The 21522-nt window shown below is 41.3% G+C and overlaps 1 long non-coding RNA gene across 2 annotated transcripts in view; it reads left to right on the top strand.

Moving 5' to 3' along the window:
* The window catches only part of LOC109260423 (uncharacterized), a 40975-nt gene that overhangs the window by 6488 nt on the left and 12965 nt on the right, over nucleotides 1–21522 (top strand). The window contains exon 3 of one of the 2 annotated variants that reach the window (XR_002077003.2): nucleotides 6159–6256. The exons of the other annotated variant lie outside the window; for it this stretch is intronic. This is a non-coding gene — a long non-coding RNA (uncharacterized LOC109260423). The remainder of the gene's footprint in view (nucleotides 1–6158; nucleotides 6257–21522) is intronic. 2 annotated transcript variants of the gene reach the window in all.

The following is a 21522-nucleotide window of genomic DNA, read 5'->3' as shown; positions in this document are numbered from 1 at the left end:
CCAATGTGTCTCTTCTACAATCGAATTATATCTCAGGATTTGAAGAGTTTGTTTTGATTCCAGGCCCTCCTTTGCTTTTGGAAAAGTCACGAATAAAGAAGATTAATGATAATGATTCTATAGTGTAAATATTACTACAATCACAGCTGACTTAGAATGACTTCCTAAAAGAATTGAGAGTGGATCTTTTTCTCTTTTAAGTCCATTCACAAGTAACTTCCTGTTTACTGATTGCTCTTCTTTTTAAAAAAATTTTTTTAAGTTTTTATTTATTTTTGAGATAGGGAGAGAGAGAGACAGCATGAGGGGGGGTGGGGGTTGGTGTTGCAGAGAAAGGAGAGACACAGAAACTGAAGCAGGCTCCAGGCTCTAAGCTATCAGCGCAGAGCCCAGCTCAGGGCTCAAACCCACAAACCGCAAGATCATGACCTGAGCCAAACTTGGCAGCTCAACCGACTGAGCCACCCAGGAGCCCCTCATTTCTTTTCTAAACTGCTGTTTGGAGAAACCACTTCTAATCGCAGACAGAGCTGGTAAACCTACCTCAATTCAAATATCCCTTGTTTGTTCCTCGAGGAATAGATTCACATTCATTGCTCCTTAAACATCTGGAATAAAAGTTTGTATTTCCAGTTTGAGCCTGGTTTATGATGAGCTGCAGGATTGCTTAAGGGTTATTGCTTTTGGAAAATAAGATAGCTATATAAAAGACATTATCCAAATAAATACCATGTACAAAGGCATTAGAACTATGAGCCTGAGCCATTAAGAGACTCTTTAGCGTTTGAATTTAAGAGAAAACCAACAGCAAAATTCAAAAAGGCATACCTTTGCAGTTTTCTTTTAAGAATTTCTCTAGGGGTGCCTGGGTGGCTCAATCGGTTAAGTGACCAATTCTTGATTTTGGCTCAGGTCATGATCTCACGGTGGTGAGATTGAGCCCCAAATCCAGCTCTGTGCTGATGGCATGAGCCTGGCTGGGATGTGCGTTCTCTCTCTGTCCCTCCCATGCATGTGCTCTCTCTCTCAAACTAAATAAACTTAAAAAAAAAAAAAATTCTCTAAAGAATTTAAGGATTAAAGAACTAAAATTAAGTTAAAATTTAAGGATTTCTGTAAAAGATTCATATATAATTTTAAAAATAGATAAAATTGGGGGCGCCTGGGTGGCTCATTCGGTTAAGCTTCCTACTTGGGTTTGGGTCACGATCTCATGGTTTGTGAGTTCAAGCCCTACGTCAGGCTCTGTGCTGACAGCTCAGAACCTGGTGCCTGCTTCGGATTCTATGTCTCCCTCTCTCTGTCTCTGCACCTCCCCCCCTTGTGCTCGCTCTCTCTCTCTCTCTCTCTCTCTCTCTCAGAAATAAATAAACGTTAAAAAAATTTTTAATAAATATATAAAATTATATATAACAATTATATAGAGAGAATTTATGCATGTAATTTATGCATTGTAGATATAATTTATTTACATTATAAATTATATATTATAGTATGTATAAATTTATATATATTTATAAATTTATATGTAGATATACATTATATACATATAAATATATTTTATATATATACAAAATGATGGCTATGGACACAGTCCTAAATGCATGATATTAATAAAACCCTGGGTCCTTTGCCCTTAAAATTCTAAAAACATTTTACATTTCTGCAAATGCTTTTGAAATAACCCCAACAAAAACATACTTCCTAAGAAACAAGTAGACTCCGAATACATATTTTTTCATTAAGATAATTGGAAAAGAAGATATATGTGGACAAACATCATGCTCAGTAAATTCTCAATAAAGCCCAAATGCTTGAACATCAACATATATTTATTGTGGGTATTAAATGGTTATTAATTTTAAAAATTAACATGAGACTTGTTTGATGGAATTTAATAGGATTACATCTCTTGATGGAGTCCAGAGCCTTTTCTGAGGGACACTGCAATTGCTGCTTCTTAACTGAGGGATATTTGCCAGATGCTAATGACAGGCGTATCCTAACCCAGTGGGTAGGACTAATTGCACAAGTGGGAAGTCGTAGCAACAGAAGCCCAGCCTGGAGCTGGCCTTTGTCTCTGTTTTCTCAATTGGTAATGTTTCCACTGGAAGCATTTAGGGATTTTTTTTGTTTCATTTTCCATTTACCATTGTGGTATATTTAGGTATTATTTGTACATATTGAGAATACTGAGGAAAATAACAGGAATATAAATATGTGTACTTTACATATGACTTCCTGCATGTTATCATTTATGCGTGTGTAGATGTGGATGCAGGTGTGAATGTGTATATGCGTCTGTGTGTGTACACATGTCTTCCATAGACGGTGCTGGAGATACACTAACATATTTTCACCCTGTAGAGTTCCGTTTTCTAAATTCTAAACTGACCATCCTCTTCTGTCTGCTAGCTTTTCCCTTCTAATGCTATAGCGTTTTTTTTTTTTTTACCCTTTACTAAAGCTTGATTAGATTTTAATCTCAGTAATCCAAAATCTTTCTTCTCTCCCTCCCCCTGTCTTTCCTTCCTTTTCAAGTTATTGAGAGCCTGCTTTGTGCCCAGTCTGCATTAGGCCTTAGAGTAGAACAGACTTGGTTCATATCTTCACAGTTGAGAATGCCGTTTAATGTTGTTTTTTCAAATAATTAATCTCATTCATTTTGTATTGTGTTGGTCCTCTAAGAAGCAGACATCAATACAGACTTAGGTGTGCAAGACATATTTGGGGAATTGCCTGTGGGGGGAAAAGGGAAGAGGAAATGTGAGTAGGCAGAAACCTTCAGACTGCACTGTAGGTCTGATACCTGTGAACAGAGTCAGCGAAATAAGGGGGATTGTCTTGGAAAAGCTTCAAACCACTGTGCATCATTAGCCAGGGCAATGAGGAGCTCCAGCAAGGAGCCTATTACAGGAGACTTGTGTTGGATAGGAATGGCATGACTCTGGTCCTCCCACCTTGCTCAGCCATTATCCAGGAGCAGCCTGGGTAGAGGTGGTCTTGGCACCCATCCCGCAGCAGATCCTGAAGGTATGGCAGCTGGAGGCTGCCAGCTAATGACAGTCCTTACAGCAGGTTCTCTCGTGAAGGGAGATCTACATGGTACACTCCCATGGCTGCCATAAGGGTAGATTTTAGAGTTTTATCTTCAGAGGAAACTTGATTCTCAAGCTCTTGGTATAGGTGGGAATAGAGTGGGAGGAGAAACGTTTCACTGCTGCCCCCTGTGAAGACTGCAGATATCAAGAAATTAACTTTGTGACACTTACATGAGTGCAGACCTGTGTGCTTCCCAGTTTTATCAGAGAGGTCATTATTTTGGGTGAGGCAAAACACTGGAAGTGCTACTCCACTGGAAGGGTATGTAGGAAGTGTATGTTTGTAATGATGCATTTCTTAGGAATCCTAAGGCTCTGTATCCTTTTTGCACTCTGGTCCCATAGTAGACACCTACCAACAGTCAGGTATAGAATTATATACACAGTAGGCATCTTGCATCACCTATGTCTTCTAGATCGCTCATGTCATGGTTCTTCCTGGGCTAAAAATCTAGGGGCATCTTTGGATTGCATTTCCCGTTCTCTTAAAAATGAAAAATATTTTTGAAAATCAAGAGAAACAATTATATTTTCAGAACAGATTTTTAAAAAATCAGTGGCTTATTTCTAAAAATTTTTACAATATGTTTTAAAGAAATCAAAAATATTTTTATATTTAGTTTGGTCAAATGTCATATATCCAATTAGGACACTAGTCCTATTGCTTAAATCATTAATAAAATCTTACCCATTAAAACAGGTACTAATTTTGAATTGAGTAGTGTTTGCATGAATAAGAACATTCATTCATTTTATTAATTGTGCAGCACATATGAATCTTACAGTGATAGATCTAAGACTCACAGAAATGTAACTTTCTCTATTACTCTACAGCTGAAATTAAACCATCTCTTAAGCCCTATATGGCAGAAAGCCTCATCTTGCCTATTGACTCTAAACTCCATCACTTCCAGATTTTTCTCAGTTAATTTTGGGTAAATCCTCCAGCAAGTCAACTGTCATCACTTCCCTTCTCTTCCCCTTCTCCAAGGCATGGTCTCATTTATTCACTTATCAAGTATTTGTTGAGCTCCTACTATGTACCAAGACCTAGGAATTGAGAATATGATAAAGAAGACAAAAAGCCCTTGTTTTTAAAATTTTTTTTATGTTTATTATTCATTTTTTAGAGAAAGACAGCATAATCAGGGCAGGGTCAGAGAGAGAGGGAGACACAGAATCTGAAACAGGCTCCAGGCTCTGAGCTTTCAGCACAGGCTGCAAGATCACAACCTGAGTGGAAGTCGGATGTTTAAATGACTGAGCCACCTACACGCCCCAGCCCTTGCTTTTATGGAACATATGTTTCAGGTGGGGAGCTCAGTGGACAGCTCTGGAGCTGAAGAAATGGAGTCGGATAAGAGGGTGATGGAAGAGTGTCTAAGCACTTAATAAATTCTTTTTTTTTAATGTTTATTTTATTTTTGAGAGAGAGAGAGCGTGCAAGGAGAGGAGGGGTAGAGAGAGAAGGAGACACAGAATCTGAGGCAGGCTCCAGGACCTGCACTGTCAGCACAGAGCCAGACACAGGGCTTGAACTCACAAGCCATGAGATCATGACCTGAGCCGAAGTCGGACCCTTAACTGACTAAGCCACCCAGGCACCCCAATAAATTCTTATTGATCAACTGAATTTGTTTCTTACAGGCATTTTTTTCTCTCCATTAATATGAAAAGTTGTATGGAATTGAAAATATGACCAATAGCAGAATAAAATGACATTGAGAGATATAAATAGAAAATGTTTGTAGGATCAAATGATTTTCTAAAAGTATCCTCAAGACAATATCAGTAAATAGGTCTGATTATCATGTTTTGGTGTACTGATCTTGTTGACTTTTCCTGTGTCCCAAATCTGAAGGTCACCGACCCTGAGCTCAATCACCTATTAGCCAGAAGACCTTGAACAAGTCATTTAACATATCAAGGGTATGATTTTATCACTGTTTGAATAGGACAATAAAACTATCACCCCTACTTACATATAATAGTTGCAGTGAGGATCAAGTAAAAGGAGAAAAGGGGAACTAAAATTAACTCGCATGTCCTTTATGTTCCCAATCCTGTGCTGCTTGGCTTATAGATTCCATCTGTCTTGACTTTCTTGGTTGCAAGTGAAAAACAACCCAAATGGCTTTAAGCAAAAACACAACACATTGTCTCTCTTAACTGAAAAATCCAAAGATAGATCTAGGCTAAGGTGTCGCTGGAACCCAGTCACTCTCTCACCTCTGTTCTTCTCAATGTTGGCTCAGTTTTCAAACATTACTGTCCCTTGTGGTCACAAGATGCTTCCAACAGCAGCAGACCTCATTCAAGTCTATTAAACAGAAGTAATTTTCCTTTTCCTAGGATTCCCAGCAAAAACCTCAATGAGTTTTATTGACTCTTTTGGATCATGTACCCATCCCCAAACCAACCATTGCTACCAAAAGAAAAGTCATATTCTTTCTAATTGGCTAGGATGAGTCACGTGCCCATATCTCAAGCCAATGGTACAAACAACACCATCATTTTATGAACCGAGAGAGGAGTTGGTAATCTCTCTGAAGGAAATTGTGCTATGGTTTCCAGTAGAGGGAATGGACAAAGCAACAAGTATCAATTACCTGTATATAACTTTTAAGGCCCAGGCCCCACACAGGATGATGGTAGTGCTGGGAGGCAGATGGGAGGGATAAACAGTGTCACAAGACCATACAAACTAGTATTCCTCTGTTTTTACCTCCACCTGCTATATGAGAACATGAGTCCCTCCCAAATTATGGGAGGAAATGTCAGCTTCCTCCCAAATTATTCTGAGAGTCCCTGGAGATTTCAGCAAGGAGTCTCATGTATACATGTGAAACATTTCTTTTGGGTAGCACTCAGGACTTGTAGCCTTTTCCCCCTTTGCTGTGGCTTCCTGTGATGTTTCTGTGGCTGTCAAGGCTGAGGTGCTCAGAGCACAATGCTGTTGCTGCAGTCCCCAATGCCCTCCAAAGAACAAACACTGCCCATGCTGCTGAAAAAAACAAACCCTTTAAAAAGTGGTGTTTCTTCCCATGTCTCTGGCAGGGACTCTGTGTGAGGACAGTACCCTTCACTGCCATTTCTGCCATCTGGTTCCTCTTACCTGACAAATGGGGGTCAGGTGGTGTGTACCCAGCCAACAGGTAAGCCTGGGCTGGGGCTGGGGCACAGCTATTTGCGATTGTAAAGCCCAGTCTATGGAGCCATGGAGCCAAGGGAAATTCCTAGATGCAGTGCCCTTTTCAAGTCCCAGTTCAAAGCCCACATACAAGGAGATGGGGGGAAGCACCAAGGTAGAGAGATGGACATGAGCCTGAGTTGATTGCCTGATGATTTTCCCACAGCTGCTCTCCCAGAGCTTCTGGCCTGGGCAGGCATGGTATTCTGGGAGGGGAGGTACTTATTCGGCCACAGGCATTTTAGTCAGTCAGCCTGGGTGTCTCCACTTTTTCTTGAAGTTCTGTCACGCTATGAGTTCCTGGGGACTGCGCTGGCCATCAAAATACACAAGAAACTTCTGAAAATCATGCCTTTCCTTCAGGGGTAGCTTATTCCTGCTTCTGGGGCAGGCCCAGTGTTACAACTCTTTCTCTCTTAGGGCTCCTCCTTTCTGCAGATCCATGCCTGTGGCAGTGATAGCAGAGGAGGTGATTGCCCTGCTGGTCCTCCAGGCAGTCCTCAAACATGTAGCGTAGACATTATAAATAATAATAACGATGGGGCGCCTGGGTGGCTTAGGTTAGGCTTCTGACTTCAGCTCAGGTCATGATCTCACAGTTTGTGGGTTCAAGCCCTGCGGGTGTCAGGCTCTGTGCTGAGAGCTCGGAGTCTGGAGCCTGCTTTGGATTCTATGTCTCCCTCTCTCTCTGCCCCTCCCCTTCTCACGCTCTGTCTCTGTCTCTCTCTCTGTCTCTCTCTCTCTCTCAAAAATAAACATTAAAAAATTTTTTTTAAATAATAATAACTATATCTCATACTAACTGAAAGCTTACTATTATTATCCATAGTTCGAGGTGAGGTTCACTGAGGCAAAGAAAAGTTTAGTAAATATACTTTTATCCCCTGAGGCCAGATATTTTTTGTGTCTCGATCCCTGATGTGTTTCCAGTGCCTAGCACAGGGCTGACCAATAATAGTTATTCAGTAGATTTTTTCTTTTTTTTTTAAATGTTTATTTATTTGGGAAGAGACCCCACACACAAGTGGGGGAGGGACAGAGAGAGAGAGGGAGATACTCAGTGCTGTCAGCACAGAGCCTGACGAGGGGGCTTGATCTCACAAAGTGAGATCATGACCTGAGCTGAAATCAAGAGTTGGACGTTTAACTGACTGGGCCACCCAGGTGCCCCAGTAGGTACTTTTTTCATTGATGGATGTGCAGCAGATGCTGTGATGGGCCTCCTTGATCTCTCATTTAGGACCAAGTCATTTGTTCCCCCTGCTACTGGGACATCAACTGCTATGGGCTCCCAGTTGGCATCTGTCAGGAATTTCCCACAGGACAAGATTTATAACCCCTCACTAAGGACTGCACCCAGTGGCTGGTCTGTGAGGGAGTCAGAAGATCAGTCCCCACTTGGGACTACTCTAGAACTATCCCAGTTCCCACTGAAGATGAACTCAACTCATCCTCTGTCGCATCTGCTTTGCAGTTCAATCTCTCCCTCTGCCCAGTCTTGCTTCCCTCATTTCTCTATAGGGCCTGTCACTGACTACAGCCTTCAGTGAACCACCTGCAAGCAAGTCTCATCTGAGTTTGTTGCCAGGGAACTTGGCCCAAGGCACATGGAATATGTTATTTACTCAGCCTTGTGGCTCTGACCCCAACAATCCTGTCTATAGATTTGTCCTTTTTCTAGTGCTGTTTGAGGTGACATGGCTGCTGGTTATTCCAAAATGTACTATTGCTGTTATAAAAGTCATTGCTATCCTCACTGAAACCTTGAAAATTCAGGAAGATGCCACTTCTCATCTCACCTGCTCTCACTAAGCTTGGAATTCTTTGTTCAGCTCTGGGAGCCAGGGATGGCTATCTCACCCCACTGCCCCAGAGCAGATCCCTGCCAGGCTGCAACGATAGCTCAAGACATAAAGAAAGATGCTTCTTCCCTTTGAGGTCCTCTCAGAAGCCGCCCTCCCCGCCTGCCCCAGCTTTACAGCCCTTCATTTGTACCCTCCACCCTGGCATCCCTCTTGGGTCATGCCAGTTGCCAAAGCTTCAGTGACCAGCTCCAATGCTCCCCAATGAACTAATGGTATCTCAGCCATTAGCTCAGTCATCTCTTTCCCACAAGGCAAATTCCCTTAAAGCTCTCTTGCTCTTTCTTCCCATCTGCCTGTTGCCAGGGCCACATTACGTACTTCTGAACCACAAAGTGGGTCCACTTCCTCCCCTTAGCTCCTCTATAAATTTGCCTGACTCTCCACTTCCCTCACCTCTCCCCAGCAACCACCAGACACTGAGAAGATTGAATATGTTAGAGCAGAGAAGGAGGGTGAAGGTGGAAAGGACAACATCTACCGAGACAGGGTTTAGACAACGTCTTGTTATATACAGCAGAGTAAAGAAGTCAGATAAATCTGGCTTCCTTTCTTACCCATCTGTGAAATGAGGACACTTCCTTAAGTGGTTAAGATAAATAAGATAATGTATGTAAAGCACTTGGCATTGTGCCTGGCATGGAGTGGGTGCTTAATACCTGGAATTTGTACTAGTTCTAGGTTTTTGTCTTTCAGTTCCAGTCCACGGTTCTATTCTCTGCTTTGTGGTGCTGGGTCTCTCTGGGACTCTACAGACCACATTTTTGCATAACCAGTTGCTCCTTGTTGGACGCTGCCAATGGGGAAACCAGAGGGACATCATAAGACCAGAGGAGGGAGAAGGAACTTGCTCCTTCCCTGGGGGCTTATATCTACTTCTTGTTCCCCTGTTCCACTTCAGCAGTGCTCGCTCATCTCCGCAGAGGCAGTTCCTTCCTGGAGGAGTCTGAACCCATTTTGCAGATTCCCCCTCACTCATCGGAGCAGCCTCATTGCACCTTCTCAGAGACACCAGCACCAGCCCACTGGTACCCTATCCTCAAGGGTCTTGGTCCCTCCTCCAAGTTCTTCTCTTACCCACCTCTAGGGGAGGTAGCTACTTCCCACAGGTGCTACTGCTATGATTTCTTAGTGTCTTTGTTTACTTTTCAGACACTTAGTTAACAACTTTATACCTAGGTAATAGTTTTTTTTTATTTCATTTTGAAACAATTTTTAATGTTTTTTATTTATTTTGAGAGAAGCAGAGAGAGAGAGAGAGAGAGAGAGAGAGAGAGAATCCCAAGCAGGCTCCACACTGTCAGTGCTGAGCCTGATGCAGGGCTCGATCTCACAATCTGTAAAATCATGATCTGAGCTGAAATCAAGTGTTGGATGCTTAATGAACTGAGCCACCCAGGCTCCCCTGGTTAATAGTTTTTTATATTACATTCTCATTGCTCAATAACTGGTATGGTTTCTGTCTGCTGACTAGACCTGCTGGATACAAAAGTTTTTCCATTTTATGAATAAGAAAACAGGGATTTGTGTGGGATGAGGCATCTCCCAAGGTCATGGAGTGATTCTTTGGGCTTTGAATTCAGGTGTACCTGACCCCAGAACTATACAGGCACACTACATACCATATAGCATGGCTAAGATAAACCGTGTTGCTTCCACCAGGTCATTGTCACATTTTCATCCCTGCCTTGGCCCCACCCCGTTGTGGCTGGGATGCACTCCACCTAGTACCCTGGGGCCCAAAGCTAAGGATAAAGCACAGGTGCTGCACAGCTGAAAATGTGACATTGAGCGCCTCCAAAAATGTGACATCGAGTGCCTCTGAAAGCTAGGTTCCTCTTTGAAATCCCCTATTTAACTAAATTATTTTAACCAAATTCTAACATTTTCATTAAGTAGAAAGGAAAAAATAGTAAATCCATTACAAAACTTTTAGATGCTAGTGGATCTAAAAGGATTTGCTGACTGTTATAAAACTGTTGTGAGTGGGGGCACCTGGGTGGCTCAGTCAGTTAAGCTTCTGACTTCAGCTCAGGTCATGATCTCATAGTTTGTGAGTTCAAGCCCTGTGTTGGGCTCTGTGCTGACAGCTCAGAGCATGGAGCCTGTTTCGGATTCTGTGTCTCCCTATCTCTCTGCTCCTCTCCCCCTCTCAAAAATAAATAAACATTAAAAATATTTTTAAAAAACCCACAAAACTGTTGTGATTGAAACTGATTCTGTAGGCTTGATCCAGAATTCGGGGGTTGGGGGCTGAATGTCAAAACACAGTTATTTTAATTTCACTTAAAAATTTTTTTTAACATTTTATTTTATTTTTTTGAAAGAGAGAGAAAGAGACAGAGCGTGAGTGGGGGAGGGGCAGAGAGAGGGAGACAGAATCTGAAGCAGGCTCCAGGCTCTGATCTGTCAGCACAGAGCCTGATGCAGGGCTCAAACCCATGAACTGTGAGATCATGACCTGAGCCAAAGTTGGACGCTTATCCAACTGAGCCAACCAGGTGCCCTCAATTTCACTTTTATTATTTTCTAAGTAATCTCTATGCCTGATGTGGGGCTCAAACTCGTGACCCCGCGATCAAGCATCACATGCTCTACCAACTGGGCCAGCCAGGCGCCCCTCACTTTTATTTTAAAAAGTGTTTCATGGAGCACTTTTTGATGGAAGACAGGTGGTCAGAGAGGAGAAAGGGAGTTAGGCCAAAAGAGACATCTTTCACATCAAACAAGGATGGACTGCTCATCTTTAAAAGACAAGAAACCAGCATTCTAAGAGACTATTTGGGGAAGTCACAATGACATTACTGGGAATCTGGCCAAAGTAAAGACTATTACTGGATGTTTCTGATTTTGTTCAGAATATTCCTGGAACTCACTGTCTTTATAATGCCATACAGATAGAATTTTTTTCTAATATGAAGAATGCCACAGTCCATTAGTAAAAATTAAGCTACATTTTAATTTTATTATAATGAATATCTCATCAGAAATGGAATCCCAAAGAAAAACAAATGAGTTGTTAAATGATCATTGTCAAGAGATAATGAGTAATGTTACTAGATGAATGGAAAAAGCCATAATGCAACATGTTTGTGAAAATAAGAAAATACAATCCAACTCCTGGATCATTACCTAGGAATGAGGGCAGGGTTCTCATTCCAGGCAGTGATAAGTTGTTATGCTTGATCATTTTTACAAGGTCAAAGAACTAAGGCCACCTAATTTTGTGTCACCATGAAAGAATGTTCCTAGGAAACTCACTGACACATGTAATTTTTGCAAGAAATTCGTTCTTAGAATCATTCCAGGGAGTTGAACACTCAGAATTTATTAAATATTAAGTGTTGCCAAATAAACGCCAAGAAAAGTGAAAATTTCTCCTATCTGGCTGCTTATCTCCTCTCTCATCTTCCAATACCTTAATCTTTCACTGACTGTATTCTATCTGGCTATTTTTTGGAGGTTGTTATTATTTATGCTAGTTACTTATTACTGAATTTTAAAGGAAAAATGACAGAATCTACTGACTTTTCTACTAGTCTGAAAGGGCTTCCTAAAGTAGCATGTTTTACAATCTTCTGTAGGACAGTTACTGAGAACACTGTTAGGGCGTTTCCTAAAATTATTTTTCTCCATTCTTTAAGTCAGCAACAAGAGCAGAGAGAAGTCAGCAAGGTCAGGGTGGTGTCTTAATTTGGAGTCTTGGTTCAATCATTCTTTGGCTATGTGACCTTGGGCAGGTTACTTAACCTCTCTTAGCCTGAGTTTACTCACTTATAAAATGGAGTGATGATACTAGCCTCCTCTCTCTCCTCCACATCTTTCCCTAAGTGAGGGATCTCACTTTTCCTCTTTGGTTCCACATTGCTTACCACTTCTGTGCTGAGGATACCCACACCCCCACCTATAGCCCAGCCGTCTCTCCTATGCTTCTGAACTACATTTCTGCTTATTTTGCAAACAACTTCACTGGAATGTCCCTCAGGCACCTTAAATACATTATATGCCTGGCACGTAGTATGTGCCCAGAGAGTTACTATTTAATGAAAATGCAAGAACTCAGAACAGGACTACAGTAGGGTTGCCTCTTGCCAGGGCATCAACTGGATATGATAAAGAAACACTTCTATGGAGCTCATTAAAACTTTCATTCATTCATGGTTGTTGAACTCTATTGCATAAAACAAGCTTACAAAATGCTAAGTAAGCTACAAGCCATGCTTTCAAGGAATCTACAGTCAAGTAGGGGCATAAAAGAAACATCCAAATAACTTAGGTACAGAAGATGAGGAGGGGTATGAGAATGGTATGAGCCCTGCAGAATCAGGTTGTAGAGTAGTGGGGTTTCCAAGAGCCAGAGATGGGCAGTGCAGGGGGGTAAGGTTGTACCTGGAGAGACGACAGTGCCATTTTGGGTGGAGGAAATAATATAAACCAAGAAATGGATCTGGTGAACCATGCATTTTACTTGGGGGAACAGTGACTAACCTGTTTGGCTGAAGCACAGAGTGATTTATGGTAGGAGAATAGTAAGAAATAAAGCTGGTTGAGCCAAATTTGGAGAGCCCTGAAGAGTAAGTAGATCAGGAAGTTTTTCTTTTTTTAAGTGTTTATTTAAATTCCAGTTAGTTAACATACAGTGTAATAGTTTTAGGTGTACAGTATAGTAATTCAACACTTCTGATCAACAGCCAATGCTCATCACAACAAGTGCCCTCCTTAATCCCCATCATCTATTTCACCCATTTTTTTTAATAGGTGCTATTAGGGAGCCACTGGTAGTATTCAGACTCACTTGAGTCTCTTGCCTTCTTTTTCCCTTCCAACTAGGCCCTCTCTCTTCTCCTTTCTGCCATACTTCTTGAAAGCCATGCATACTTTGTCTGAAATTCTTATCCGCTGCAACCTGGCTTGTCTCATCATTCTACTTGGATCTGCCTTATCAAATTTGCCATTTGGTTGTCCATATCATGCTGACACACTAACTACTCCTCCTTCACTGTCTTCTCTTGGCTCCTGTAACCCAGCATGTCCTTGGATTTCATCCAACATCTTGGACTGCTCTTTCTTATCTCCTCAGCAGGCTCGTCCTTCTATGCTCATCCTTAACTATCAGTATGCTGTGGGCGTCTGACTACATGCCTCCTCCTTCTCGTCTACATTTCTCCCTGAGGGATATCACTGTTCTTCTTCAGTTCCACGTCAGTTACCACTTCCATGGTGAGATCCCCATCCACAGCGCCACTGTCTCTCCCATGCTTCTGAATTACATTTCTGCTTATTTTCCAAACAATTCCATCTGTATGTCCCTCAGGCACCTTAAACCCAATGTGTCCAACTGAACCCATTGGCTTCCTCTGTCCTGTAGTCTCTGTCTTAAATGGTACCACAATCCACACATTGCCCAAACCAGAAATCTGGTGTCATCAGACCTTTTCTCGTCTCCTTCACTTCCCACGTCCAACCACCAAGGTTTATTCATTGCTTCTACATGTGCCTTAAACCCATTTGCCTCTCTTTATCCCCACTATCATTGTCTTATATTTTCTGCTAGTCCTAAGTGGCCTTCCTTACAGTCTTGCCTTTTCGGTCCATCTATTCTTTACATTGTAATTTTTTTTTCTTGAACTGCAAATACTGTTACCTTAGTCAAACCCTTTGATGGCCTTCATTACTCTTAGGGATGAGTTGCAGACTCATCACAGCTTACATGCCCTATAGGATCTGTAGATCCGACACTCAGATGGGTTTATCTCAAGATTGTTTAATTGTTCCCCATTGCCATCAGAATACAGGCCAAATGTAGGGGTCCATAAGATGTTTCATTCCCTGGCTTCTGCCTGCCTCTCTCATCTCTGGACTCGCACCTGTGTGTACTCTGTCCTCCTATCTTCCTGAGCCTTTTCCAGGTCCTGGGATGTGCCACAGTCTCCTCTGTGCCCAGGCTGTGCACCTGCTCCATCCTCTGCATAGAGTATTTATATTCCCCTCTGCACTGACATGTCCTGTTTATTTTATGATTTTCCATGGTCTCTTCCTCCAGAGAGAGTTCTCAGAATTTCATGTCCAAGTTAGAGGCCGCTACTGTGTGTTCTAATAGTCCTTTTTGTTTCTCATAGGTTTTATGCTTTTGCATTGTGACTGTCAGATTCCCCTTTTGGACTGCATGGAAAGGACTATATCTATCTATTTATTGTTGTATCCTCAGCACCCTCCACCAGTGTGCAGCACTAAGTAGCTATTCAACAAATATGTGTAGGGGGAATGAATGCATGAACTCAACAGAAGCTATGACTATAATAACAAAAATATTTAGAGACAGCAGCTGTTAAATTTTTTTCAACGTTTTTAATTTATTTTTGGGACAGAGAGAGACAGAGCATGAACGGGGGAGGGGCAGAGAGAGAGGGAAACACAGAATCGGAAACAGGCTCCAGGCTCCGAGCCATCAGCCCAGAGCCTGACGCGGGGCTCGAACTCACGGACCGCGAGATCGTGACCTGGCTGAAGTCGGACGCTTAACCGACTGAGCCACCCAGGCGCCCCAACAGCAGCTGTTAAATACTACAACTCATCCATTCATTCAATCATTATTTACTGAGGACCTACTATGTGCCAGGCATTGGGTTGAGAAACTAATTATGAAAAAGCTACAGAAATATAAAACAGGTTTATAATACAATCTGATGTAAAATAAATAAACAAAACGAGAATACAAAACTTTATGTAGACAACGATTATAATTCTATAAAATATGTAGGCAGCAACCTGGTGTTGTGCAGTGGTTTTTAAGGTTTTCCATTTTTAGTTACAGGCTTTTTGTTCAAATAAAATCTTTGAGGCTCAAAACATGAAACAGAAAAACCAGAGGTATATAGGGGTGCTTGATACAGGGGTGGGAGCCAGAGCCTGTCCATGCTTCTCTTCCCCTTCTCTCCTCTGCCCCTGTGCCACCACCTCTACTCCCAGGGGTGAAGGAAGTCTCTGTGGCATGTTCAGAGAGGAGGAATATTTGAAAAGCCCCAGCACAGACTTCTGTTTAAACACTGCGGTTTAAAAACACACACTTTTCTTTGATCCCTTCCAAAATGCCACTAAAATGACAGCAAAGAAGTGGAAAAGGCCAAGGTCCACAAGAACAGAGGGAATGGGTGGAGTTCATGTCCACTCTTTTTGGAACATGGACAGGGGCTAGATGAGTGGAGACTAAGCCATGAGAATTGTGAAAACTGAAACATAATTATCTGAAGATGGGGAACTGTGAAGAAGGAAGCCAGTCCGGGGCACAGGACCCTGGAAAGGTCCTGGAATTGGAGGCACAAATTCTTCTGAAAGAGAGGGTAAGAGGCAGGGCTACAAACAGGAAGTTTGTGCAAACTCTTCTGCAGGAGCGGTCAGATCACAGATTCCTTCCCCTTCTCTTAGCAGCCAAATGACTACCTTTCTCCCACCCCAGCAGAAGCTGGCCTTATGCTCAGAAAGTGAACCAGAAGCAGCTCCAGACTCAGCAACAGAGGCCAGGCCAGAGTCGTAGAAACACCATACTGAAAGGAGAATTAACTGATTGGTTTAGGGTTAGACATGTGACACAAACTGGGCCAATTGAATCCATCCTTGGCATTTTTATATTCTGAGGCTGGGAGAGAAAAGCAGAGTTGGAAGCCATGTTGCTCCTCCACATAGAGAAAGACTATTGAAATAGGAAAGAATGAATGGAAGAGAGAGTGTGAGAGAAAGACAGAAAGAGAGAGAGACAGAGGAAGGAAGGGACAGAGGTTGATTGTGTGTCCATGTGAGTGTCCTGGATGCATTGAGGCCCTGTTCTAATCTTTGAGGTTACTGGCTTTGACTGGTTCCTGTAACTCTTTCTCTAATTCTATAAACTACCCAGTATCCTTCCATATCAGTTTTCTAGGGCTGCCACCACAAAGATTCAGTGGCTTAAACAATAGAAATTTATTTTCTCATGGTTCTGGAAGCTAAGAAGTCCAAGATGAAAATGTTGGCCGAGTTAGTGTCTTCTGAGGCTTCTCTCTTTGGCCATCTTCTCCCTGTGTCTTCACAGGGTCTTCCCTCTGTGTTGTCTGTGTCCTACTCTCCTCTTCTTAGAAGGACACCAATCAGATTGGATTGGGCCCACCCATACAGCTTCATCTTACCTTAATTATCTCTTTGAAGGCCCCATCCCCAGATAGAGTCACATTCTGAAGTACTTGGTGTTAGGACTTCAGTATATGAATTTTGAGGAAGGGGACACAATTTAGTCTGCAAAACTAATATGGACAGAAAGTAAATAGATTTTGAAATAAGTTACTTCCAATTTAGTGTGTGCCACTTGCACCCAAAGAGCTCTGGCTTATCATTCACTCAGCTCTTATGAACTGCCTTGTGGACATTATAGTTTTCCTTAACTGTTTTTTTTTTTTTTTTAACCTGCACTACCATTAACTTTTTCCTATGTTTATGTTTCTTAAAATGAGAAGTATATCATAGTTTGCACAGCCTATGAAGCCAGATGATCAGATTAGGAGAGCTCTACTTATTAGCTGTCTGATCTTGATGAAGTTCTTTACACCTCAATTTCCTCATCTGTAAAATGGGGATGGTGGGAATAGCAGGTTGTTGTGAAATTCAATGCGTTAATGAATGCAAAGCATTTAGAACAGATACTGGCATACAGTGAGTTTTATGTAAGTGTGTACTATTATTTATTCATTCAGTAGTCTCTAGAAAATAACTATGTGTTATGTACATATAGACGCTTAATAAATATTTATTACCAGTTTTGAAAAGTACTCTCCATGCCCAACGTGGGGCTTGAACTCATGACCCCAAGATCAAGAATTATCTATTAATTCTACTCCATAAATATATGTGCTATAATAAGAGGTTCTTAAAGGTAACTTCAAATCTTCATTAATCAGTATATTGTTATCTACCAATCTAAAGTTTCTTTATAATGGTCTTTTTCATTGTTTAGTCAATGACCACTATAAACAGTCGTAACTCTTAAATACTTCAAGCAAGTTGATATAATAAACAAGTATAGAGCCATTTTCTTGGACTTTAGAAGCTCTGTCATTTAGGAGGAGGACCTGGGGTAAAAATAAGGGTTGCTTGCGCTGACCCTGGCTCTACCCCTGTACTGTGAGTCCAGACAAAAGTCTTACATTCTTGTTGGCTTCATTCGCATACTGAGGCTGGACTATGTAAGCTTTAGGGTATCGAAGGCTAACATTCTATATTACTTATCTTTGAAAGAACATCTTATTTGATCTGCTCAGATCGTTTAAAAATTACATTGTCCCTCATTTCCTACTTTGAGTATAACTTTTAGAAACTCTGACACATAGTTAGGTGTATATCTGGGCATCTCTTACATGAATGAGAAATAAATTATTAAAATTTGGCAGAGACCAGGGTGCTTGGGTGGCTTAGTCGGTTAAGCATGTGACTCTTGGTTTCGGCTCAGGTCATGATCTCATGACTTCATGGTTCAAGACCTGTGCTGGATTCTGCCTGGCAGTGCAGAGCCTGCTTGGGATACTCTCTCTCTGTCTCTCTCTGTCTCTCTGTCTGTCTCTGCCCTCCCCAGCCTGCACCGTCTCTGTCTCTCTCAAAATAAGTAAATAAACTTACAAAAAAATTTGGCAGAGATCAGTAGCAATTATAGTGTCTTTTAATAAGTTGAGGATTTTATTTCTAATGAGTAACCTTGCCCCTCAAAGAAACTGATAAGGTAATCACTGTGATAAGATGAGATGATAAGAAAACAATAAAATGCTACTTTATTTTATTGAACTTGAACTCCTTGGCCATTCTTAATTTCTTCAGAATAGTGTTTTGAGTCCTGGCCCTATAGTCAATTGATTAGTCAGTCTGCAATTATAGAGTCTCTGGCACTGCTGGGAGTTAGGGATGGGGGCTGGAGGATGCAAAGAAGTGGAATACATGATGTCTGCTCTTGATGAAGTTCCTGTCTTGTGCCAGAAACACTCAGAAATACAAAGGTGTGCACATTCCAACGTGTGCAAAGTAACACCACATGTGGTACTTTCATTCAACAAAAATGTATTGACTGCCTGCTCTGCTCCTGGTACCAGTGCTGAACCAGACAAAGTTCTAGTCCTCATCGAGGTGACATTTCAGTTAAATATACATCTTTGAATAAAAGAAAAGGCAAGGTAAAGTGAGGGTTAATCTCCCTGCATTAGCCTAGTGGCAGATTCCTACCCGAGCAGCAGGGGGCAGTCTCTCTGGGTTGGGCAACTCTCAAGGTCTGGCTCTGTGGATCTACAAAGTAGTCTTAGCACTCTGGGAAGCAGCAGTGCACCTCCCATATCTGACATACAGGGCAGATCATTGTGCAACTGACCCTTCTCCATACAACATTATTTCCAATAATAATACTGAAATGAAATGAATAATCATAATAACGGACAGAAAAAAACAGTGAGATTTTTCTTTTATTGGACTTTGAATATATAATCATGCCAATAAAAATAAATAAGTAATAAAATGACTTAGTATAGGATCAAAAAAGAGGGAAAGGTAATGGGTTCATATTTTCAAATATCATTACTTTTTTTCAAATGAAAGGGAAAAAACATATCCCTACATATTAGTCTGCCACGGAAATGAGTAATAACATTACAGATTAAGAGTAATTTGTTAACAAATAAAAAAATGATGAAAAGGAATCAATTTTATTTATTTATCTATTTATTTATTTTTAACATTTATTTATTTTTGAGACAGAGAGAGAGCATGAACAGGGGAGGGTCAGAGAAAGAGGGAGGCACAGAATCTGAAACAGGCTCCAGGCTCTGAGCTGTCAGCACAGAGCCCGATGCGGGGCTCAAACCCACTGACCGTGAGATCATGACCTGAGCCGAAATCGGACGCTTAACCGACTGAGCCACCCAGGCACCCCAAAAGGAATCAATTTTAAATCTTAAAGATGCTATTCAAATACAGTAAAAATATTTCTTGTATGAAAACTTGCACTCACCAAAAAAAATATATATATATTATAGCTTGCAGTTAGCATTGTTTTAAATTTTAATCACAAATAACAGCTCCAAGTGGCCACATAGAAGGAGAGGACTGAAGAGAGAATTGAAGTAGCAAAAGTTCTGTTATAATTACTACTGCCATTACCTCTTTCAGATCTAGCGTTTAAATGCAGAAGCAGGGGCGCCTGGGTGTCTCAGTCGGTTAAGCGTCCGACTTCAGCTCAGGTTATGATCTCGCGGTCCGTGGGTTCGAGCCCCGCCTCGGGCTCTGGGCTGATGGCTTGGAGCCTGCTTCCGATTCTGTGTCTCCCTCTCTCTCTCTGCCCCTCCCCCGTTCATGCTCTGTTTCTCTGTCTCAAAAATAAATAAAAAACGTTAAAAAAATTTTTTTTAAATAAAAAAATAAAAAATAAAAAAAAATGCAGAAGCAGATAGGGGCACCTGGGTGGCTCAGTCATTTAAGTGTCTGATTTCAGCTCAGGTCATGATCCCACAGTTTGTGGGTTTGAATTCCACATCAGGCTCTGTGCTGACATCTCAGAGCCTCGAGCCTACTTGGGATTCTGTGGACTCTGTGTCTCCCTCTCTCTCTCTGTTCCTCCCCTGCTCACGTTCTGTCTGTCTGTCTCTCTCTCTCTAAAAAATAAACATTAAAAAACATTTAAAAAAATAAATAAATGCAGAAGCAGATAGTTCCATCTGAGTTGAAGACATACAGTGTGCCCAAAGCAAGCATGAATGATTCTGAACCATAAGGAACTTAACTCTCAAACACACACCTGTAGATGAGTCCATTTATGCCAGGGCTCCTGTGAGTTAACTTCTATGTAGAAGACAATGCTAATTAAAGGATAAAATATGCTAATTTTATTTATTATAAAATTGAATAGTAACTGCAGAAATTGTTTAGAACTTAGACCAACAAAAGATTTTGGGGAGGGAGGGAAGATTATTTTACATTGTATCTGCCTTTGTGTAGAATTGCCAGTGTGTTTTTTTAGTATGTTTGTTTTTTAAAAAGCAGACCAACTTTTAGTCTCTTTTATTGTTGTTTTAAAATTCTCGGGGTGCCTGGGTGGTTATTCGGTTAAGTGTCCAACTTTGGTTCAGGTCATGTTCTCGCGGTTTATGAGTTCGAGCCCCATGTCGATCTCTGTGCTGACAGCTCAGAGCCTGAAGCCTGCTTTGGATTCTGTGTCTCCCTCTCTCTCTGCCCCTCCACCCCACTTTCTCTCTCTCTCAAAAATGAACAAACACTAAAAAAAAAATGTTTTTTAATTCTCTACAAGTATGCCCTTATTGCTTGAGACCACTCCTATCACTACTCTTGGGACACCTATGCCATAGGAAATGAGGAAATATAATATAGTAAAAAATAAATAATAAAATAAAATAATATAACTTAAAGCCAGATGTGTTTAATTTGTAAGACCCTCCTTCCTCATTCCCCTCCTGTCCCCAGTGGACACAGCCCTACACAGTGACATTAGGAAGCTCCAGTGAACATTCTGGATATTGCAGCAGGGTAAGGAACCTGCCAAAGGTTGCCTTTCATAGGTCTTGAAATGATATTATAAGTGGTTTATCTATTGGGTGATTGCAAAATAGGAGTTAGGGTGTGTATGCACGTGAATGTGCATGTGTGTGTGCGTGCCGGGTGAAGTTAGGGAGGCTGGTGAAGAGCAGTCAGAATACACATAAGATGAATTTGTGCCCTCTCCTGGAAACAATGGGAAATTTTGGTTTTAAGTGGGTTTAAGTAGCGTCTCTCTTCAAAAAGTTCAAAATACCTCACAGATACCATGTAATTCATATTTTCAATTTCCCTGTAAATTTGGCAAGAGATGCCTAATAGTAGTATAATAAGGAGGAAATTGTGATAGGGATCTTCAGTGTTCTCCTCCTCCTTCCCCCTCAGTGAATTTATGAAACAATAGATGGGTTTTATTTTTTTTTTAATGTTCATTTACTTATTTTGAGAAAAAGAGTGCCTGCATGGGCATGAGCAAGGGAGGGGCAGAAAGACAGAGAAAGAGAGAGAGAGAGAGAGAGAGAGAGGGAATCCCAAGTAGGCTCCACACTATCATCCCAGAGCCTGATGCAGGGCTCAATCTCACAAACCCCTGAGATCATGACCTGAGTCAATCAAGAGTCAGACACTTAACCAACTGAGCCACCCAGACAGCCTGGAAATAGATGAGTTTTAGACGCATCTATAGGAAAGGAAAAAAAAAAAAAAACAGACCAAATCAATAACAAGTAATTATTTAAGGCTCTTGTTTAGCAGTATAATATGATAATATCTGGTACAGTTGAGGATTCCCAGTGATCCAGCCAGTTCACTTGTAGATGTA

The sequence above is a fragment of the Panthera pardus genome, unplaced genomic scaffold (genome assembly GCF_024362965.1).
Source record: "Panthera pardus isolate Hobbes unplaced genomic scaffold, ASM2436296v1 HiC_scaffold_16, whole genome shotgun sequence".
Classification (NCBI taxonomy): Eukaryota; Metazoa; Chordata; class Mammalia; order Carnivora; family Felidae; genus Panthera; species Panthera pardus.
The sequence above is the reverse complement of the archived record's forward strand: the minus strand, read 5'-3'. Positions and strand labels throughout refer to the sequence as shown.